The sequence below is a fragment of the Drosophila nasuta genome, chromosome X (genome assembly GCF_023558535.2).
Source record: "Drosophila nasuta strain 15112-1781.00 chromosome X, ASM2355853v1, whole genome shotgun sequence".
NCBI classification, from domain to species: Eukaryota; Metazoa; Arthropoda; class Insecta; order Diptera; family Drosophilidae; genus Drosophila; species Drosophila nasuta.
In genome coordinates this window covers 27247700-27270954 of record NC_083459.1, presented here as the reverse complement: position 1 = coordinate 27270954, position 23255 = coordinate 27247700, and the positions used below count along the sequence as shown (strand labels likewise).

The window sequence follows — 23255 nt, the reverse complement described above, 5'->3', positions numbered from 1 at the left end:
ATTACTTAATTAACTTGGCTTAAAGCGTCTGCTGTTGCACACAGTTCAAACAATATTTTGCGTCAAATTGCTTGTAAGCGCACACACACACAAACGCACACACACACACACACACTTGGAAATGGAGAACAAACAGTCAGAGAGACAGCGCAACTTATTGCTATAACTATCGCTGTCAAATTGTGGACAGCAAACACATGTACGATAAGTGGACTTTCGACATCGAAACTATATTAATGAGACAGCTAATTGATGGCAGTTGCCACGCCCATTCCCTACCGCCTACCACCTCTCTCGACTCAGCTCAGCTCAGTGACAAGGGACAACAAATGCACACATTGAAGTACCTAAAAATTGTGCCAAATAGATTAATCAAAATTAGTTCACAAATTGCAAAAAAGAAAGCGCTGAGCATTAAAAGTGGTATATTTGGAAATAAAAGGTATATTTTTAATGTATTACTATGTATATTAATATACCAAATATAGCATTTGGTATATTATAGTATTTTTGCGGTTTATCATTGGTTCACTGTGGTTGACTATCTGGTATATTTTTTGTATGTAGTAATCTGTAAATATACCAAATGCATACATCCTTCAGTATATTTTAAGACTTTTTCGGTATATGCATTTGGTATATTTTGAATGTAGTTCCTATATAGCATTCAGTATATTTTTGGTATATTTATTTACTATATTTTTATGTCAGTGTCAGTTCACCATCTGGTATATTTTTTGTATGCAGTACTCTGTAAATATACCAAATGCATACATCCTTCAGTATATTTTAAGACTTTTTCGGTATATGCATTTGGTATATTTTGAATGTAGTGCATATATAGCATTCAGTATGTTTTTGGTATATTTTTTGGTATATTTATTTAGTATATTTGTATGTCAATGTCAGTTCACCATCTGGTATATTTTTTGTATGTAGTACTCTGTAAATATACCAAATGTACACAGCCTTCAGTATATTTTAAGACTTTTTCGGTATATGCATTTGGTATATTTTGAATGTAGTGCATATATAGCTTTCAATATATTTGGTATATTTGGTATATTTATTTAGTATATTTGTATGTCACTGTCGAGCGCACTCAGTTGTAGCTTTCTTACTTGTTTCGATCTATGTTAAGAATTATATTGGATCGGATTATTCACTAATTAAAATGAAAAAAAAAGTGAAATTCGAATTTTGAAGCCTTCTTTTTCTACTTCACTAATCAAGTGCTGTAATTATTATGATAACACCACATTTAATATACAAAGTGAAAAAAAGCTCAAGCTCACAAATATAGATCAATAAATGAAAAATGCATTACTTTAATGGAAGTAAAGCGATTGAATCCCCTTCTCATTCGCATCGTTATAATGCTGAAATTTCCGCATGTCTTTTATGGGCTAATTGCACTTGGAAAGTTCTATAAAATTCTATAAAATAGGAGACAAAAAGGGCGGCGAAAGAGGCAAAAATAAATGTGGGCGATGGATGGATGATATCAATGCCAGGCACAAACAATGGGAAATTTGTGCACATGTCTAAAAGGTACTCAATAAAAAATTGATAAACTAAGCGAACGAAGCGAGGAGGGGGAAGGGAGAGGGGGAAGGGGTCCCCAAAGATGGGGGTCATGGGAACTGGGAACTGAGAACTGGGAATATAACTAGCACACACGAAAAATAAAGCACGTCATGTGCAGGCGTTCACTTGGTAAATTATGAACTGAAAAGCTGAAAATAATTGGCGATTTGCGCATGGCCCGAGCAAAAGGCAACAATTTGAATGAGTGGGGGTATGAATATGAATATATGAATATATGGTGAATACATGAATAGAGACAGACAATTGATGTTGTGAAATTCAATATGAATGCAATTTTGTTGTTGCTCGCTCCTCCTTTTGCTGCTGCTGCTGCTGCATTTGTTACAGCTTAAGCGATAGCGTAACGTAACGTCTATATATATATATGGTATATATATAGGGAACGGTATAGTAGGGTCAAGCATATATCACGTAGCACGTGTGCAGTGCATTTCACATTTATTTATTGTGTATTTGCATTATGCGAACAACTCGAGCGTGAAAAGCAATGAGGACCACACACAAAAAGAGGCAGCTCTAAGGGAGAGATGAAGGGTGATCAAAGGGGGGCAAGCAGTAGGAGGCAAGCACAAAGGCTAGGTTGAAGGAACAGCCATCAATGACCATCTACACTAGAGCACATCAGTCAAACTGGAGGCAACAACTGAAACACACACACACTGAAGGGCATAACTGGCTGACTAGCAAACTGAAGGCATGACTGACTGACTGACTGACTGACTGACTGACTGACTGACTGACTGACAGACTGACAGACTGACTTCGACTCGACTCAACTCAACTGGCTAGTTGGCTGGCTCAGACTAGCTGACATGTCTTTTGTCTTGCCAAGAACTCAGACTCGGACTCGGACTCGGACTCGTCCTCTGCTCCTGGCCACGTGTGGACCTCTCCTGCTGCTTCCTCCCTTCTCTCCCACTCGCCCCAGCCATCCAAAGCTCAGTCTGTGCATTATTATGTATCGGCAACTTGTTTAGTTAGGAACTTCGTAATTTTGTTATGCCACAGCAGGCAGACAGAGAAGGCAGAGAAGGCAACAACAGAGTCCGAGACCAGCGCTCAAGCGTTACGTGAGGAACGTCTCTACTATACAACACACACACACACACACACACACACACACACACATGCTCATGCTATACTATATATATTTTTAGATGCTGCATTTTATACACAATTACCAAAGCCATGTCTGTGTGTGTGTGCGCTTGTGTCCTTGTTTGTTTTGCTAATAGAATCATACAAATTTAATATTATTTTCATAGCACGAGCTTTCATGCTTTCTCTCTCTCTCTCTCACTCTCTGCGTGACACGCACGACAAAGCACGACGATAACTAAAAGCAGTTTCTAATTCGATTAGCCAATAATATCCAATACCTAACTACACACACACAGGTAAAAGAGATTCTGGCAACATCTTAAGTGGATTAGCTAATGGAGCTGCTGCCTTTTTTTACTGCACACACACACATTTTGTAATCAAATTAATTTGTTTCCTTCATTTAAACAGCACATCAAAAAAAAAACAAAAAACCAAAAATTAAAGGTGCTTCAACTGCGCACAAAAGAATCAAATTAGCAAAACGTTTTCTTTTGCCGTTCCTTGATGAATGAACCAATTATTTGGATTTTAATTGATTACCGTATGATCGATATTTTGTAGCTCAACATTTTGTCGACAAGCGTAATTCTTAAGCTAGAGTTGCGCTTTTTTGTACATACAATAATAAAAACAGTATTTATGTTTCTTATGAAACTTGTGATCACTTAAAAAACTATATAAGTTATTTAAGAAATACTTTTGTATGGCAAAGAACGCCTTCTGCAAAGGGGTCTTAGTTGTTAAGGCTTACTATTTTGGTATATTTTGTATAAAGTACCATATTAATATACCGAATACCTACAGCATTCCATACACTTCAGTATTTTTTCATTTTGCATACTTTGAATACGGTATAATATTAATATACCAAATATAACTTTCAGTATATTTTAGCATTTAAGGTTAAAGCTTACTTTTTTTTGGTATATTTTGTATAAAGTACCATATTAATATACTGAATACCTACATCACTCCATACACTTCAGTATTTTTTTGGTATATGCATTTGGTATACTTTGAATACGGTATAATATTAATATACCAAATATAGCTTTCAGTATATTTTAGCATTTTTGCGTATAATTGGTATATTCAATAAGTTCACCTTCTAAAAAAAATATGCTAAATTATACGTAATGCCATATTTGGTATATTGATATAAACTATATATTTAAAAAATACCATACGAAATATACTAGATTTGTTTATTTGACATTCTTTGAATATGGTATTATATTAATATACCAAACATAGCTTTCAGTATATTTTAGCATTTCTTATATAATTGGTATATTCAATAAGTCCACCATCTAAAAAATATACTAAAATATACCTGATGCCATATTTGGTATATTCATATACATTATATATATATTAAAAATACTGTACATACTAGTTTTGTATATTTGGTATATTGATATACACTATATATTTTAAGAATACCATACGAAATATACTAGATTGTGATAACGACCAATTTCTATAACTATTTGAATGTTGATCTCTAACTATTTACACCCAATTTCAAACAGGTTTTCATAGCATTGAAAACTCTTCGTTTTTAGTGAATGTGAATGCTGCTTTAATTAGACGATGCCAAGCTGACAAGAAAATAGAACGCAGCAGCCTCAAATTGGCATTAAGTAGGTGCCTGGCAAGGACATGTAAACAGTCACCTACACAGATACAAATACATATATATAGATATAGTATGTAATATTCTACGTTTGTAATACGCTCTCACAGAGCCACTAAGACTCTGGCTGCGACTCCATCACTGACTTTGACTTCGACTGCGACTCGTATATCAACATTTGTTGATGGGGAGCAGCAGGAAAAAAAATAAAAAGACAAGCTGACATGTGCGCAAAACCTTCTACTCCCTCTCCTCTTTCCCAACCACCGCCCCTTGAGGTGAGGGTCAACATCAAACAAATTTTTATTTTCTGCTAGAGGTTTTTCTCGCTTCCTCGTTTTTTTTTTTTTGGCAACAAACATTGGCAAGTTTGACAAGCCAGAAGATTGAGTACGTGCTGCACATTGACAAATGGAACGCGACTGGCAAACAGAGCTTGAATTCTACATGAGAAGTAGTCGCAATGGTATTAGTATTAGAGGGACACGAAGAAGAAGACGAGCTCGGAATGATGGAACTGTTTTTAGGGTGGATGCATTTATAATGCCAGCCAACCAGCAAGACTTACCCACAAAAAGAAACCAGAAAGAAACCAGAAAATTGAAAATGCCAAAAGTAGTAAGCGACTCACCTGCAAAGAGAGAGAGAAAAAGAAAATCGAAAGTTAGAGTTAACGAAATATGTATGGCATTAATAGAGATGTTTTTCACCATTTTTCCCTCTGAGTTTTAGCATTTTCTCATTTTCATTTGCGTTTGCTCGCCGACTTTTGTGCTCCGTCTTTTGCAACCCAACCAAGTGCAACTAAGGTCATTGCTTGTGTGTCTTCAATCGCAGCGTTACCCACACACACACACACACACACACACACACACACACACACACACACACACATACTCCCTCACACACACTCACTCTTGGTTCATCCACACTCAACCATAAAGCTTATCATCCCAAAGGTATGCTGCATAAAGTGCAGCAAGCGGAACATCAACAAATAAGCATAGAAAGCAACCGACAGAGTGTGGAAGCTGCATGCGAAACGGCAACTTTTGCGAGGGTTGCTCAGTCAGTTCGCAAAAGTCTCAACTTCATTATGCACTTTAATTTTATGATATTTATGAGTCTACTAAATAGCAAAGAATAAAATATATCTTTCATTTAATGAAATCCGATCTTAATAAGTTATTTCAATCATCATTATAAGTTTTGAGCTCTCGCTTTTCAAAGCTCTTAAATAAAAACCAAAACAGTAATAATTTGTTTTTTATGTAATGCATTATTTTATGTTATTTTATTTTTTTTAATATTTCTATTTATTACATTTTTAAAATCTCAACAATTTATTACATTAAAATAATATTTACTTTTATGTTATGGAATTTTCTTTTGATATTTTATATTATATTTTATTTTTTGGGTAATAATATTCTTTTATTCTTATATTTTGAAAACTGCACATTGTTGTTTTTCTTTAAAATAATATTTATTTTTTTGTCATAATTTTTATTATTATTATTATTTTTTTTTTGTTTATTTTATATATTTTGAAAATTTTATATTTTGAAAACTGCAAAATATTCACAGCATATTAGTTATAAATAAATTTTTAATACTTTTTTAAATAATTCGATACTCTTATTTATACTTTTCTTAAGTTTGTTCCATTAATTATAATATTAAGTGTTCATAAATTATTATTGCCGGTAATACTAACAACTATAACTATTGTAATCAATTTTTCGGCAATAAGATGAATTTTATAAAACAAGTTGTAAGTATAAGAAAAAATCACAAAAAAGAAATACCCACAAAATTATTAATACAGCTCGTTAAGACTGAACTTGTTTACTAAAAAGTTCAATAGTAGCATTTCTGGTACTACTGTGCGTATGCGTGATATTAAAAGAGCTATGATTTTGAAGGAAGTTGTGTGTGTTTTAATTAGTCATTGCCTGTCGCTAAGCATTGCTTATCGAATAGCAACGGAAGCGTTTTAATTTCGCTCAGCTAATTGTTGTTGTACTTCGAGATCGTCAGAAAAGTTTGTGCAGCATGCTAGACAAAGTTTAATTAATTGAAGAGAGGTGCTCGAACAAAGCTGTGCGAACTGAACTGTGAATTGACCCTCGTTGGACGTGAAAGAGGAGGAGTCAAGGCGTCGTCGTCTCACATTGACAAAAGCAAAAAGCATTCACCGTCTCAGTTGTCGGCTAGCAGTGGCTCTCATTCCCTCTCCCTCTCTATCTCACCCTCTCTCTCTCACTCTGTCTTGTATGCTTGATGCCTTGTTGGTTCAACTCAACTTGGCCGGCTTATGCTTTCATGCACACGCATTCAATTCGCTTACCATTCAGCGCAAATTTTGCGACAGACGAAGAGAGAGAGAGCGAAAGAGAAAGAGAAAGGTAGCAAGAGAGAGTGAGAAAGGTAGATGGGGAGACATATGTCATGAATTTTTAAGTTTGCGACAAGCGATGGCTGAAGTGGGAAATCAAATGTTTGTAATTAAAATTAAATATTCTATTAAAGGATCAAAACTGTACTCGGCAAGGCTAAAAGGATGCAGTCAGCCAGTAAACAGCAATCAAAAGCAAATGTAAGTACACCTACACACATACACTGTGCACACAGAGAATGAGAGAGAGAGAGAGAGAGAGAGAGAAGGAGACGGAGACAGAGAAGCAATCAATAGACAGTCTGCCTGTGGATTTATATCATAACACAAATGTTTAATCAAGAAACTAAAGTCAGAGTGTGAGAAGCGAGAGAATATAACATAAGTAAATATCACAAACGTCAATAACAAATTTCAAAGTCATTTACCGAATTTACCATTCGAAAGGGCGATTTTCACAAGTGGCTTCGACAAATTCACATCCATCGCTCTTTGAAGCGTGAAAATGTCAAGTTGCTTCGGCATTCGCAAACATTTTTGCCTCACAAAATTCTCCGTTTTTAGTCAGTTTGTCTCCCTTTAGTCTAAGCAAATATTGAGCCATTGATATTGATAACTTTTCTTTACCAAAATCTCAATTATCAACTGCTTTTGTGTGTGGTCAGAATAATAAATACAATTTCACAAATTTTTGCATTGCAGTTATTAGCTGCAACAAATTCCAATTGAAGTTTGAAATTTTACAGCATATTTCTTTAATCAAATGCGATTGAGTTTCGCATGTGTAAATAAACAAGAACAATTTCTCGAAAGTTTATTATTAAATCAAAGTCGCATTCCAAGCAAATTTCTCGATTTAATAAACCAAAAAAAAAAGTCAATTTATTTGTGCAAAATCAATGTTTACACACTATTTATAAGTGTTTTTTTCCATTTTTCAAACTACTTCAAATTAGTGCTATCATTTTCTATACGGGTTTAATAAGCCGTAAAACAAACAAATTAAGTTTCAGCACATTATTCGTATACCTAACTTTTTTCTATATATATTTCTATCTATTTCGTTTAGTTAGTTCCAAAAAATAAACATTGATCTGAAGTGCAATTGATTAAAAACAAAAACGATTGACAGCTGCTTCATTAGTTTGAATCGCATCACGAAAAAAAAGAAAGAATGAAAGAAAAAAAAATTATTGCTTTACATAAATGGCGGAAAATTCAATGCTGCAAAAAGCGCGAAAAAACATTTATTTATGCCATTAAATTGACTTGCAATTGATTTGCAGTTATCGATGGCCAAATACCTTGCATTCTACTTAATTTATTATATATTTTATAATTTGAATTTTCAATTTAAATTTTAAAGTTATAAGTTTCCCATTTGAAATTTTTTCTTCTTTACTTCCTCTTTTATTATTTATTTTCTTTTTTATGTATTATATCTTGTTATATTTTGCATTTCACAATTTGTATTTTTGGTATATATTTCATTTTTTACATTTTAAATTCAATATTTTATATTTTTTATATTTTATATTTCAGATTTATATACATATTTTATAGTTTTTATTTTATATTTTTTATAGTTATTTTTTTATATTTTAAATTCAATATTCCTTATATTTCATATTTTAGATTTATATATTTTATATTTTACATTTTATAGTTTTAAATGTTATATTTTTTAAATTATTTATATTTAGATTTTATATTTGTTAGTTACTTTTTTATATTTTATATTTGTGTTTCACTTTCATATTTAATATATTTTCATATATATTATTTTATTTAAAATTTGATATTTCATATTTTAATTTTTTGGTATTTTATATATCCTACTTTCCTATTTTACTTTTTAATGTTATATTTTATTTTTTATATTTAAAATTGTATATATTTGTTTTATATTCAAATATTTTTTTTTATTTCACATTTTATATTTTAAACTGTATTATTTATAAATTGAATTTCTATATTTAATTATTTTTAATATTTTATATAGTATTATATTTTATATTTCACATTGTTATTGCAAAACCATTAATTTTAATTGAATATTTAATATTTTGTTTTCATATTTTATATTTCACACTTTAAATCGTATCGTATTTTATACTAAACATTTTATATTTCGTATTTCATATTTCAAGCTTTTTATTTCTTTTTTATTCAACATTATATATCTTTTTATTTTATATATAATATTTCATATTATATTTATAAGTTTGAAATGAAGTGTTGAAGAGTTTTTTTTTTTTTGAATACATTTCATTTGTATTCTTCTTCTGTATTTGAATTTATTTAAAAGCTTATGCAAATTACAACCTGCATAACAAAATGGCACACACTTGGGGCCACAAAAAAAAAGGAAAAAAAAAAGGAAAGTGTATTACGATAATTGTATGCAATATGAAATAATAATAATAATAATGCGCGCAAATATTTATCACTTTGAATTCTTATTGAAAACATTTGCTGATGATTTAAGCTTAATAACGCAATGCAAAAACAACAACAACAACGAAAAAAAAACCGCCTGTGATAAACGCGCATAATTTAAGCAATGCAACCACAAATTTAATGCAATTGCAAATATTGAAACAAGTGTTGAGTGTGTGTGTGTGTGTGTGTGTGTGTGTGTGTGAAAGCGAACGAAGTGTAGCTTTGATTATGTGATAAATTGATTTTGAATTGAAATCAATTTTTTGGTTTTGCTTTTTGTCGTTTCTAATTATATCGGTTGACATTTGATTGAAGGGTTTTGCGTGTGATTGTGTGTAAAACTCTATTAAGCTGCGAGGGTTGAATGATTGACGGATGCGAGGGGGAAAAAAAGAATATCAAGGTTTTTATACCCGCTACCCATTGAGTAGAAGGGTATTATAACTTTGTGCCGATAGGAAATGTGTGTAAGATGTAGAAGGAGGCATCGCTGACCCTATAAAGTATATATATTCTTGATCAGCATCAACAGCCGAGACGATCTAGCCATGTCCGTCTGTCCGTCTGTGTGTCTGTGTGTCTGTCCGTCCGTCCGTATGAACACCTAGATCTCAGAGACTATAAGAGATAGAGCTATAATTTATTTTCGACAGCATTTGTTATGTTTGCACGCAGATCAAGTTTGTTTCAAATTTTTGCCACGCCCACTTCCGCCCCCGCAAATCAAAAAAAATCGAATAACAAGCGTAATTTTAAAGCTAGAGTTGTGAATTTTGGTATATAGAATAATTACTATAGTAGTTATGATTCCTGGTTGCGATTCTATAAAAATTGTCGAAGTTATTAAAGAAATACTTTTGTATGGGCAAAAACGCCTACTTAATCTGGTATATTGTGCCGTCTATGGTATATTTTAAATGCGGTACTATATCGATATACCAAATATACCGCATATGGTATATTTTTAGTATTTTTAGTATTTTCGGTATATTTTGAAAATAATACCGCAATATGTTGCCTTTATTAAACATGGGTTGCGGGTATCTCACAGTCGAGTACACTCGACTGTAGCTTTCTTACTTGTTATTTTATGCAAGCATCATTTATGCACAAAAAGCTTGCGTTAATTGTATCGCTTGTTTATGTTTTTTTATTGGGGGGGGAAAGAGTGAAAGAATGGAGGGAGAGAGAGATAGAAAGTGATGGCATTATGGCGAGAGATACTTGACTGGACTTGGCGACTAATTGACTTCGTGTGCTGTGCTAAAGAATATTTATGTTTGTTTGGCTTTTTGGGCTCGGCTCAGATTGCAACGACTTCAGAGCATTGCACTCCGGCAGCCAGACGGCAAATTGCGACCTGTGGCACACCCACACACACACACACACAGACACAGACACACACTCATACAGTCGCCTTTTTGCTGTGCTTTGTATCCTGTCACTAACTGTCTGTCGCCCCATCTCTCAGCTGTCTGTCTGTCTGTCTGTTTGTTTGTTTGTTTGTTTTCGCTTATTTTTATTGCCACGCATCCTTTTTATGTCCTGCTGTGATTTCCAACCGCCAACGTCGTCGTTGTCGTTGTCGTTGTCGACCTCGCTCCATTTGGCTGCTGTTTGCATTGCCAACCGCACTGTTTTGTCCCCACTGCCACGCCTTCATACGCAAGCAACCTTCCACGCCTCCTTCACATTTCGCTTTTTTTTGGCGAAGCAACTGCAATTTCACGTTGATTTTTCAGCCAAACTCCGCTTTAAAGTGCCCCTCTCTCTCCACTCTCTTTCTCTACTTCACTTCCTCCCTCAGTTGTCCGGCAATGTCCGTACATAAATATGAAATTTATTAGTGAATGTTATATATCCCTTTGTGCGTGTCAGTTCCGGCTTGGCTTCTCCGCTTGGCTTGGATTGCATTTCAGCTCTGCTCATTTGGCAGCAACCAAACAACAGCGACAACAACGACCACGAGGACAAGCGTATGAATGAAATGACCATATAGTCCTATAAATGACAGACTTCTGGACAGACAGACAGACAGATCGGTGCATCATCAGCTTTATTATCGCCTGCCTGCCTGCGTTGGCGTTCGACTCGTTCTGGTTACTACTTGTATTTTAATTTGTTAAATGCACTTGTGTCATGTTCATTTGGCCCCGAACACCATGTGGAGACGGCAGCCCACGCTGTTTAACCCTAGAGTGCCGCAAACGTCACAAAATGAAAAACAAGGTTGGCCCTATAATAAAATATATGATATATAGTATACAGATGTAATGACAAGTTTCGCAAATAAGTGACTCTTTCTGCTATTTAATTGCTATTTCAACTAAGTAACAAGTTTATTATTACTGTTATTTTATTTTAATAATTTTTAATATCGAATACAATTCATTATTGCATTGAAAACTAACTAGAGCCAAAGGTAACAAGATATTTCTCATTTTTCTATTTAAAAAAAAACCCTAAATAACATTTTTCTTAACTTTATATTTTCATGTGCTTGTCTAATTTGAGAAACCTGAAAATATTCGTATTCAAAAAAACTTTAACAAACTTTAAACTTGTTTGGTTTATTTTTTGCTGCTGCTTTTCAAATAGTCATAAAACTCATTTATAATTAAACAACAAATATTGCAATTATGATTGCAGAGTATTTCACATACATATATATATTTTATCTAATATTTAAGTGTATGGGATTTTTATATGATTTCAGTATTTTTATATTTTATTTGATTAATTTGTGAACTTGATATATTTAGTGCTCTATGGTATATTTGAAATGTAGTTATTTGATTTATTTGTATACTCGATCTTTTTTTAAATCTATGGATTATAATGAAATACAAAATATAGTCATTTTTTTCATTTTAGTATTTTTCAGAATTTTAATTCAGTATATTTTGAATGTAGTGCTAAATCATGATAGAAATATTCCCTTTATTATATATATATACGGTATATTTTAATAATAATACCGCAATATATTTTCTAACGTGCTTTGAACCTTTCTTACATGTTTTAAATTTGATTTAATTTATATTTAATACTTGGTATATTTCATAGTCTATGGTATATATTGAATGGAGTGCTATACCGATAAACCTAGTTTTGTAGTATATTCATTTTGTATGATTTAAGACTAATATCGTACTATTCTTCTTCATTATGAAATGGGTAGCGGGTATTTCACAGTCGAGCACACTTTTCAGCTTTCTTATTAGTTTTTTTTTTCAACAGTCTTTAAATTTTATATATGAATTTTTGATATGCTACCTTTGCTTTTTGAAATACTATTTTAAGTGCTTTTCCACATTCAAACTAAAATATTGTTGCAGTCTGAAAGTCAAACCAAAAAAAAAAGAGAAAAATAAGTACAATCACCTCTGTGCTAGTTTTATTGGCAGAGCGGTGTACTATATGTATTATTGCTGTTAATCGATGGCAATAAATGCTGTCATTAACTGAATTTATTGGCCAACATTGGCCACCAATCGGACAACTGCAACTACATTATTATTTATGCTGCTTTAGCCGACTTCATCTAGAAATTTATTATGAATTATTTTTACCAAGAATTGTTTAAAGGCCTGCCACAATATTTCACCCTCTCTCTCTCTCTCTCTCTCTCTCTGACTTTCTTTATTTTTTTTATGGCTTTCCTTGGGTTAAGCTTGGCATAGCCACGGACACGCTCTGTTTGGCCTATTTGTCAGCATTTATTTGCCTCTTTGTCGCTCGCCCATCTTTCATCCCTCCACTCTCTCACTCGCACGCTCACTCACTCATCCCATGTGCCATCTCTTTCGCACACATTTTTCTGGTCTTGTCCGAGGCTTGTTTGGTGGCCGTCATAAGCCATAATCCAGAATGCCGTGAAATATGAAATCAACTTTTATGTCAACTCAATGGCAACAATAGCAAATGGCGAACAACGAAATATTATTTTTTTTTTTTTGTTGCTTTACTTATTTTTGGCAGCGCTTTCGTTTGTTCACTTTAAATTTTCATTAATTACGTTTATCAATTTCATTTGCAAACTAGCGTTGCCAAATTACAATTGTTTGCTGGCTTTTCACGTTTCACGTTTCGCATTTCAGCTTTTGGGCTTTTGAAATTTAGCCAGCAAGTGATTTACCCTGTTTTTAAGTTTTAATACGATAAAGTAAAAAAGTCTTGATTTCTTACATATTTTTAAATTGACATTTCAAGTATTAAAATCTTGAAATATAAAATGCTTTTTCGTAACAAAGCTAGAATTTATTTGATTCATTTTTTGCTGTTACTTTGCAAAAAGACATCAAATTAATTTAAAACTTCTTTCACAATTTTGTTGGCAGTTTATTATTATTATCATTATTATTAGTCTTTATTTGAAATGTAAGGGATTCTTATATATTTTGCAGTATTTTCATATATTTTCTTCGATTAATTACTTGGTATATTTTGTGTATTATGGTATATTTGGAATTGAGTATGTTTTAAGAATAATACCAAACTAAATATATTTTCAGTATTTTTATATATATATATTATTTGATTAATATTTATACTTGGTATATTTTGTGTGTTATGGTATATTTGAAATGAAATATGTTTTAAGAATAATACCACACTTAATATTTTCAGTATTTTCATATATTTTCTTTGATTAATATTTGTACTTGGTATATTTTGTGTGTTATGGTATATTTGAAATGGAATATGTTTTAAGAATAATACCACACCAAATATTTTGCAGTATTTTTATATATATTATTTGATTAATATTTATACTTGGTATATTTTGTGTATTATGGTATATTTGGAATGAAGTATGCTTTAAAAATAATACCGCACTAAATATTTTCAGTATTTTTATATATATTATTTGATTAATATTTATACTTGGTATATTTTTAAGGTGATGGTATATTTAGAATGTCCGATAGAGCACTATCGATAAATCAAATATATCCTAAGGTATATTTAAGTATATTAGTTCGGTATGTTTTAATATCTTCAGTATTTTCAGTATGTTTAATTTACAATACAACCAGACTTAAGCTTAGTTCAAAGAAACAAATAAAAGCACTTTTCCTGTTTTCTAGGCTAGTTGACACTTTACAGGGTATAAGTGACGTTCATCATCATGTAGTCTTTTTCTCTTTTTGGGTTACGCTCTGTGTGTGTGTGTGTGTGTGTGTGTCGCCAGCCATTGTGTGTCGACAAGTTTTCGTTTGGCGCCTTGAAGCGAATGGCAGATGGAAACTGAAAACTGCAAAACTGAAAACTGCGACACAAAAACTAAGCAAAAATTTATTCATAGAGCCAGAAGCAACAACAACTGCAACAGCAGCTTCAAATTGAAGCTGCGTCAGCAACTGGGTTAACTTTTGTTTGATTCTTTTCATTCTCTTCTGTATTTTTTTTTTTTTTTTGTTCCTCACTTTTTGGCTGCTTATCTGCAACGAACGAAGCGAGGAGAGAGAGAGAGAAACGCAGCTAAAGGGCAAAACCATTTTATTATTGTACATTTTCACATGCTGCTCGTTGATTTTTCGGTTTCCATGTGGCAACAATTTCTTTTTTTTCTGTTTTTTTTTTGCACTTTGCGCCATTATTTGATTTTTATTCGAGTTTTGCACCCGGACGCCCTGAATTATTGTCCGAGGCGCAATGCTTAAATTGCAAACTAGGCCAGGATACGGATGCGGATACGTTTATGGCCCGGCAATGAACAAAAGAAGAGACAAAGAGGGAGAGTGAGAGGAGGAGAAAAGTCAGCCAGCAGGACGCCTCGACAAATTTCAGTTTTTCCTTTTTTTTTTTGGCAACTGTCGTCTATTGCATACTTTTCGGCGCCTGCAATGACAGATCTGCCTAGTGGAAAATTTACTGTACATTACACTCTTCATCTCTCTATTTCTATCTCTCTCTCTCTCTCTCTCTTCCTCTCTGTCTCTGTCTATGTGTCTTGCTTTTTGAATGTGTTTATTGCTTGGCTCCTGTACAGGACATGCTTGAGGCTAGTGACGTTTCCTTTATGCGACAATGTCAAGTCCAGCGCTCGATGGCTTCAAAGCATTTTTGCTTGTGTGTTTAAAGATGGGCGCACTTCCGCTTGCCGGATACTAGATTTAATATCCGAATATGTACACAGTACATACACATACACATACACATACATACATAAGTCGCAGCTGATTGCCAAATACATAAGCATAACTTTATTTGAGTTGTCAGTTTTGTGAGTTTGAGTTTCAGTTTGAGTTGTGAGTTGTGAGTTTCTCGAGTTTTGTGGGAAGGTGCAGCTGTGGTCAACTGACAGCTGCCCGGTTGTCCCCTCTTCTCTCCTCTCCTCTTCCCTTCTCTGGTGTCCTTTTCATCCTCTGTCCCAGGCAGCTAAGCTCCCTCCCAGTTACCCCCAAACGCACTTGACATTGACAATTATGACACGTGCTTAGCTTCTGCGTTTGTGTGCGGTTACTCTCTATGTCTGTGAGTGTCTCTGTGTGTGTCTGTATGTGTCTGTGTGTGTGTCTCTTCCTGTGACCATATTTAAGGTTCCCTTGCCATCGTAAGCTGTGTTAAATCTCTATTGACCTTAGCTTAAATACGATTTAAGCACCAGTTTTCTCCTCCTTCCCATGCTCTCAGTTGTTTGCCACAAATGCGACTCGCAGTCATTCACAAATTCGTTTATAAAATGTATAAAATAATATGATTCTCTGGCTATTTATATTTCAATGCGTAGGCAGCATATTTTTTTAAGTTCCGGTTTTTTTCCTAGCACTCTCTTTCGAATAAAAGATTCTTTTTGTTATCGTAAAAGAAAATTGAATTTTTTTTTAATATTAATGAGCTTTTTTAAAACATTTATTTTGAAGTATCTTTTGTTTTGCTTCATCACAAAATGTTTAGTATATTTTAGTATTTTATTGGTATACGCTAATACTGTTTTTGCATTGATTCATTATAATTTGTTTGGTATATTTTTGTACGTGTTGGTATATATTCATTTGGTATATTTTAACGAAAATATCATTTTTGCGTTGTGTTGACATATTTTATTTTTATCAGATGTTGTATATATTTTAGTATTTTATCGGTATATTTATTTGGTATATTCAAAACTCAATACTGTGCTCGCATTGTGTTGATTTGCTGAAAATTCATAATAGTGTGCCAATAAAATACACCAAATAATATACTAAAACATACCAAACTCTTTATGAGAAAGCAATACAAAAGATACTGAAAAATAATTTAATGAAATACACTTGATTCTAACTTTTTTTTTAGAATTTACTCTTTTATTGCATTTTTTTTATAATTTTTTAGTATTTTTTTGGTATATTTAAACAATACACGCGTTTTCACATTGTGTTGCTTTTATTGAAAATGAAGAATGGTATTCTTGATAAAATATACCGAAAATATACTGACACTGGACAGTAACTTTTTCTAGTATTTGCTCTTTTATTACATCTTATTTCAGAAGACACATTTCCGTAATACACCTTTGTATTAGTATTATTATCAAGCCTCTATTTGCGATTCTATTGCCTTGTCTTTTAATGGCTGCTTCTACGCATTTTCAACAATTTTGCTATTCTCTTTTACAGTACTTGCTTTCAACTATGTTTAGTATGTCTTTGCTCTCTTTCCCAGACATTTTCCATAGTTTTTCGAAAGCGCAACTTAAAGTTTTCCACGCTATACTATATATATTTTTTTTTATGGAATTTCAAGCACTTGGCAATTAAACCAAGGGCGCTGCAGAGACAGAGATAGAGAGAGAGAGAGAGAGAGAGAGAGACAGCGAATGGGAAAGAGAGCAAAGGAACATGGTAACAGGTGTAGTTAGTTGGTTGCAACAGAAGCAGGGCCAAACCATTTGGCCAAAAGTTTTATTTGCGTTGCCAGTGTGTGCGTATGAAAATTTGCTTTGAACCTCGAGAGTGTGCTGAGTGCAACGAGAAAAAGCAACGACAACAGCAACAGCAACATCAAACAACAACCCAACTGAATGTGTGTGTGTGTGTGTGTGTGTGTGTTATGTGTAGTTAAGATGCTTTTGCTTCACCTTTGACTACAACAAAACAACACAAAAAACGAAAACAAAAATGCCAACAATTTGTCGGACTTGTGTTGCTGCGTCTGTTGATAATCAAGCTCAAAAACAGAGCAAACTACTTTTGTGCCAATTGTATGTAATGCGTGATAGCAAAAGAGAAAGAGAGCGAGAGAGAGTGTGAGGGAGAGATAAAGCGAGAAAAGTACAGATGTAATGGCAAATTTTTGAAATTAGTATGCAACACGCATAGCAGCAGCTGCAGAGGAGGCAAATGTCAGAGGGATGTGTTGTGGCATGCTAAGGAGTCGTGTCAACAAAGTTGCCCACACACACACACACACATACACCCACACACACAGCAGCAGAGCTTAGCATTGTTATTGCTGCTGTTGTATGTAGCATCAATAAGCGGCATATTTAAGCTGCTTGCAACGTCGTCCCCTTTATTGTTGGCTGCTTTTAAGTAATTTTAATAGCAGTTCTTGTTGTGGCTACGCATTAAGCACCAAATGTGCCACGCCCCCCACCTTCACTGCTATATTAGCTTGCAGCTAAAGCTGGCCGAGCTTCTTGCTTAACATCAACTTAGCAAATTGCCTGCTTTACTGCTTTAGTGGGAATTCCTTCTAGGAATTCATACCTCAGCAGTTAGTCTGCGGAATTTCCGTGGAAAACGTAAAAAAAAAAAAACAATAGATGTGAAATGTGAAAATGGAAAAAGGAAAAGGAGTAGAAAAGTATTGCGCTGTTGTTGCTGCTGTTTTTATGCTGGCAAAGTTTCTCAAGCTCATCTCAAATACTTGATGTAATCCAAAGCGCAAATACCAGAAATTTTCATCAAATCTAACGAGCAGCCATAAACATGTTAATTATGAGCTAATTAGCTAAGCAAAAAGGAAGAATTACTACAAACAGCTCATCAATAATACAAATTCATTTATGCCTTAAAGTTAAGTGTGATAAACTGCAAATAAATAAGTTATTTAATAAGTAATTTAAGTTTAATAAATTCCAATAATTATGGAAATGTTATTACAAAAGCTTCACAAAAATTGAATACAATTTGAATTTATTTGATCTTTTAAATCATTCTCGATAAGTTAACAAAAAATACTAAACTAAAAATAAAAATATAAAGAAATAAGTAATTTAAGTTCTATAAAAACCGATAATTCGGAAAATGTTATTGAAAAACCTGCAGCATTTACAAAAAAAGTTCTTTATATTCAAAAGTCTATGAAAATTCCGAATGTAATTACAATGTTTAAAGCTTTCAAACAAAATTCCGTCAATCAACCAAAATTATAAACAATAAAATAGTATTGTGAGGTAATTTCGAATTATTTTCAACACAATATTAATAAATTGGTTCGCCAATGGACAAGTTAAGAAGCTTGGCAACAAATACAAATTCAATTCAATTCAATTTGCATTCAGCATCAACAATAACAATTCCAATCGGAAATAAATGCAAAATTTGCAAAGCAGCTTAACAGCAAAATCCTAAACAATTTTATCACCTCAATTTTTGTGTTTTTTACTTTCCAAAAACAAACAAGTAAGAGAGCTATAAACGACTAGGCTCGACTATGAGATACCCGCTATCCATTTTCAGTTAAGGGAAAAGAGTTCGGTATTAAAATATATCAAATTAATATACGACAAAACACTTAAATACCAACAGTTGTATTTGGTTTATGGATATATTAATATATTCGAAATATACCAAATGAATGTACCGAAAATATACTAAAATTACTGTTATATTTGGTTTATTGATATATTAATATATTGAAAATATATCAAATTAATATACCGCAAAAATGCTAAAATAATAATAATAATAATAAATAAAATATTATTATATTCAAAATATACCAAATTAATATACGTGAAAAATACTTAAATATACCATCTGTTACATTTGGTTTTTTGATATATTAATATATTCAAAATATACCAAATTAAAATACACCGAAATAATATACTGAATTATACCAAAGGCTGTAGTTGATACATTGATACAAAATTATATTAAAAATATACCATATTACAATACAACAAATTGATATACTGCAAAAATACTAAAATATACCATTTCATACATTTGGTTTATTGATTTATTAATAAATTTAAAATATACCATATACAAAATATACCAAAATGATATACCATAAAAATACTAAATTATACCAAAGGCTATATTTGGTATGTTTATACAAAACTATATTAAAAATATACCACATTACAATATACCAAATTTATGTACTGCAAAAATACTAAAATATACCATACAAAAGTATTTCTTAAATTAAATTTCATCGCAATCGATTTTTCATGAATCATAAATACTATATTATCATGAATCATAAATTATATACTAAAATTAGCTTCAAAATTAAGCTTGTTATTAAATTTTTTCTGGTTTGAATTATGTCTAACAAAATGATATCTCTATCTCTTATAGTCACTGAGATCTAGGTGTTTATACAGACGGACAGACAGACAGACAAGACCACATCGTCACGGCTGTTGATGCTGATCAAGAATATATATACAGTATGGGATCGGAGATGATTCCTTCTAAAGTTATAATACCTTTTTACCCTACAGGTAGCGGGTATTAAAACAAAACTTTGACCACACACAGAGAGAAAGAAGTGAACAGCATGGCATCAACTCGTAACCCACAACTGCATCGCAATTGGACGAGCGTAAAATCAAAATGAAGAAGATGCCGAGCGAAGAACAACTGCCAAAGTCGTTCACGAATTTCAATTAGAGAGCTCAGCGAGCAATTGCCAAAGTTTTGACAAAAAGAAAAACCCATCAAAAAAAAAACGGAAAACGCAAAACACACAAACAAAATGTGCTGCAGCAAATACATTTGGCGTCAGCTTGGAGTCCATCTAGACGGTGGACGGTGGGCGGTGGACGGTGGGCGTGGCAACGCAAGAGCGAACGAACTGTCCAACTGGGTTAGAATTGCCTTGTGGCTATTTGGCCAACGGCCAGAAACAAAACTCAGCAAATCTCTCTCGAGTATTTTTGGCCATAAAGTTATTGCCAGTTTTGGCAACGTTCGAAAATGCAAACGGAGGCTCTGACTGTGCATTCAGTGCATGCCAAAGGCTCTAACGACACCACACACACACACAGACACACACTATCACACACACACACTATCACACACTCACACACACACACACCTAATCAAGTAAATTACAACTAATAATGCGTTTGCATTTGGCAAAGTTGTAAATGGCTGGAAAACGCCTTCGGCTCTGACACTTGTGTGACTGCAACTGTAGCTGTCTCTCTCTCTCTCTCTCTCTCTCTCTGTATGTGTGTGTGTGTGTGTGTGTGACAGCTTGTGTATTTGTATGTGTGTGCCTTTGGCTTGCAACAATCACAACACAAGCGCAACAACAACTTGCCACTTTGCCGTAGTTCAAGCGTTTTCATTATGCAGCAATTTAAGCTGCAATATTTGTGTGTGCTCTCGATACCCTGTAATAAACGACAACAACACAACAAGGCTGCTCGACTACGCAACTTAAAGTTAACTCTTTAAATGCTATTATTGCATGGAAAGTAAACTAAGTGCAAAAATAATATAAAATATTATAAAAATCGAGTAATATTGCATATTACAAAAATAGTAAATTAATAACATTAAAATACATAAAAAAAAATATTTAATATATATATTGAAAATATAAAAATAAATGTAAAATTAAATAAATGATTAAATTTAATAAAAAACAACATAGGTTAAACAAAAGTAAATTGAAAAGAAAATTAAAATGCATAAAAATAAATAGGAAAAAGAGGCACAAATTACCTAAACTACTTCCACGCCCATATCAACTATTTACAGGGTATCGGCTGCGTTGTTTACTTCCACCACAAATTTACTTTTCGTAGTCGACTTTTTGGGCATGCACAACATTTTTCTCATTTTTTTTTCTGTCTCTCTCGCTTTGCTGTTGTTTGTTCTGCGCGCTGCGTTCGCATTTTGCCAGCACTTTAGACATTTTTTTTATCGCCTCCCCTTCCCCTCATAACACTCTGCGACCCGCTGACCCCGGTGGGAGCCACTGGCCCTGTTTTGCCATTACCCTTGTGAGCAATCCTTCCACTCACTTAGTTTCATTTGGGCACAAAAAAAAAAAACAGACAGCACAAAAATTTGCCGAAAAATAGACAAATAAAACAACCAACCAAAAAAAAAAAAACATCGAAAGCAAAGCGCAAAAAGCTCCCGCAAATGATGCAGAGTCAAAAGAAAGGGGAACCAACAAAAAAAAAAAAAAACGAAAAAGATATGAAAAGAAAACAAGAAAAATACCATAAAATTTTGCTGCTGTCGCATGCCTAGCAATGCAATCCATACACCCTCCTCTCCTCTCCTCTTCTCTCTACACTTCCCTTGATTCCCGATAGCCGACCCTTTGGCTTACTTTGCACTTTGCAACTATTTTTTAGCAAATTTCTTAACGTCACCAAAAAGAGTATACGTCTTGGGACAACAAATATGTGACAAAGAAAACCAAACTCTAAAAATAAATTATTAAATTTGAGATAAATTAAAATAAATATAATTTTTAGGTCAAATTTGAAAAGAAAAATAATTTTTGAAGACTTCATTGTTTTAAAGTTTTCAAGAATTTCATTTCATTTGAAATTTTACCGAAAATTATTAAATTTATAGTTTTATCAATTTTAATGATTTCGTCTTTCTTCTTTTGTAATTTTACAATCAAACTTGAAATGTGGAACTTGATTTTAGTCATTGACATTTCTTAGCTTAAAATTGTCTACAACAAATTTTTATTTCAATCGCAATTCAATTGATTTTTATGCTTCATTTTTTACTCGTTATCAAGGGTATCAAATCTTCGTCGAAGCCTTTGGTTTTATTGCTTATATTTCTTCTGCCATGTCATTTTGTTGTCTTTTTTTTTTGCTGCCTGCTTTGGTGTCGTTTGGTGTCTTTTATATCAATTTTAAGTATTTTTATTTTTTAGTCGTCTGCTTCCTTTCACGTCTTGTGCTCGAGTTGTCGTCTAACTTATGCCATCTCATTTATCTTCGTAACTTCGCTTGCCAGCCATTTTTTTTTCCTTTTTCTAGTTGCATCTTTTGTTTTGTTTTTTTCGGTTCTTCAGTTTTTTTGATGGGTGCAACGGGCTCTGCAGATACTTTGAGGCAGTTATTGCACATTTTTTGTCCTGTTTTTTTGTTTTTTTTTTTGTGTGGATGGCGTTACAAAGTTTTAAGCGCCACATCACAATCGAAATGCATCACTGAGCAGCACGATTTACTTTATATTGTTCTGTCTCCCAATACATTCGATACTTTTTTTTTTTTGCCTGCTGCCTGCTGTCTTGACGTTGTACTTCAACTTTGTTGGCTTTGAGCAAATAGAAAAGTGCAGCAAGTGTGTTTTTATAGCTATTTTATGGCAATAAATGCGCATAAAGTTTAGACGCAAGTGCACAGATGTGGAATAACTATCGATAAATTGTTTGTACACTTTGTATTTTCACTTATTCGATGCATCATTAAAAGCAATATAAATATTGTATACTTATTGTTAAATAATCGTCTACTTTCTATGCTTTTTTATTGCTCTTCGCTCGTTTTACATGTAACGATTTATGACTGAATTACTATCGATAAATTTTACACACTTTGTATTAGAAATTGATCATTAATAGAAATTATAAAATAAAAGATGTATTTTCATATATTCAAACAATTAAGAGACTTTTGTTGCTCTCTGGCTATTTTAAAATAGCAAATGTATGACGTTATTTCAGAGATGTAAAATAACTATCGATAAATTGTTTGTACACTTTGTATTTTCACTTATTCGATGCATCATTAAAAGCAATATAAATATTGTATACTTATTGTTAAATATTCGTCTACTTTCTATGCTTTTTTATTGCTCTTCGCTCGTTTTACATGTAACGATTTATGACTGAATTACTATCGATAAA

At 32.9% G+C, this 23255-nt stretch overlaps 1 protein-coding gene across 1 annotated transcript in view; it reads right to left on the bottom strand.

Moving 5' to 3' along the window:
• The window catches only part of LOC132796538 (neurobeachin-like), a 147454-nt gene that overhangs the window by 47406 nt on the left and 76793 nt on the right, over positions 1–23255 (bottom strand). The gene's annotated exons all lie outside the window — the stretch shown is intronic.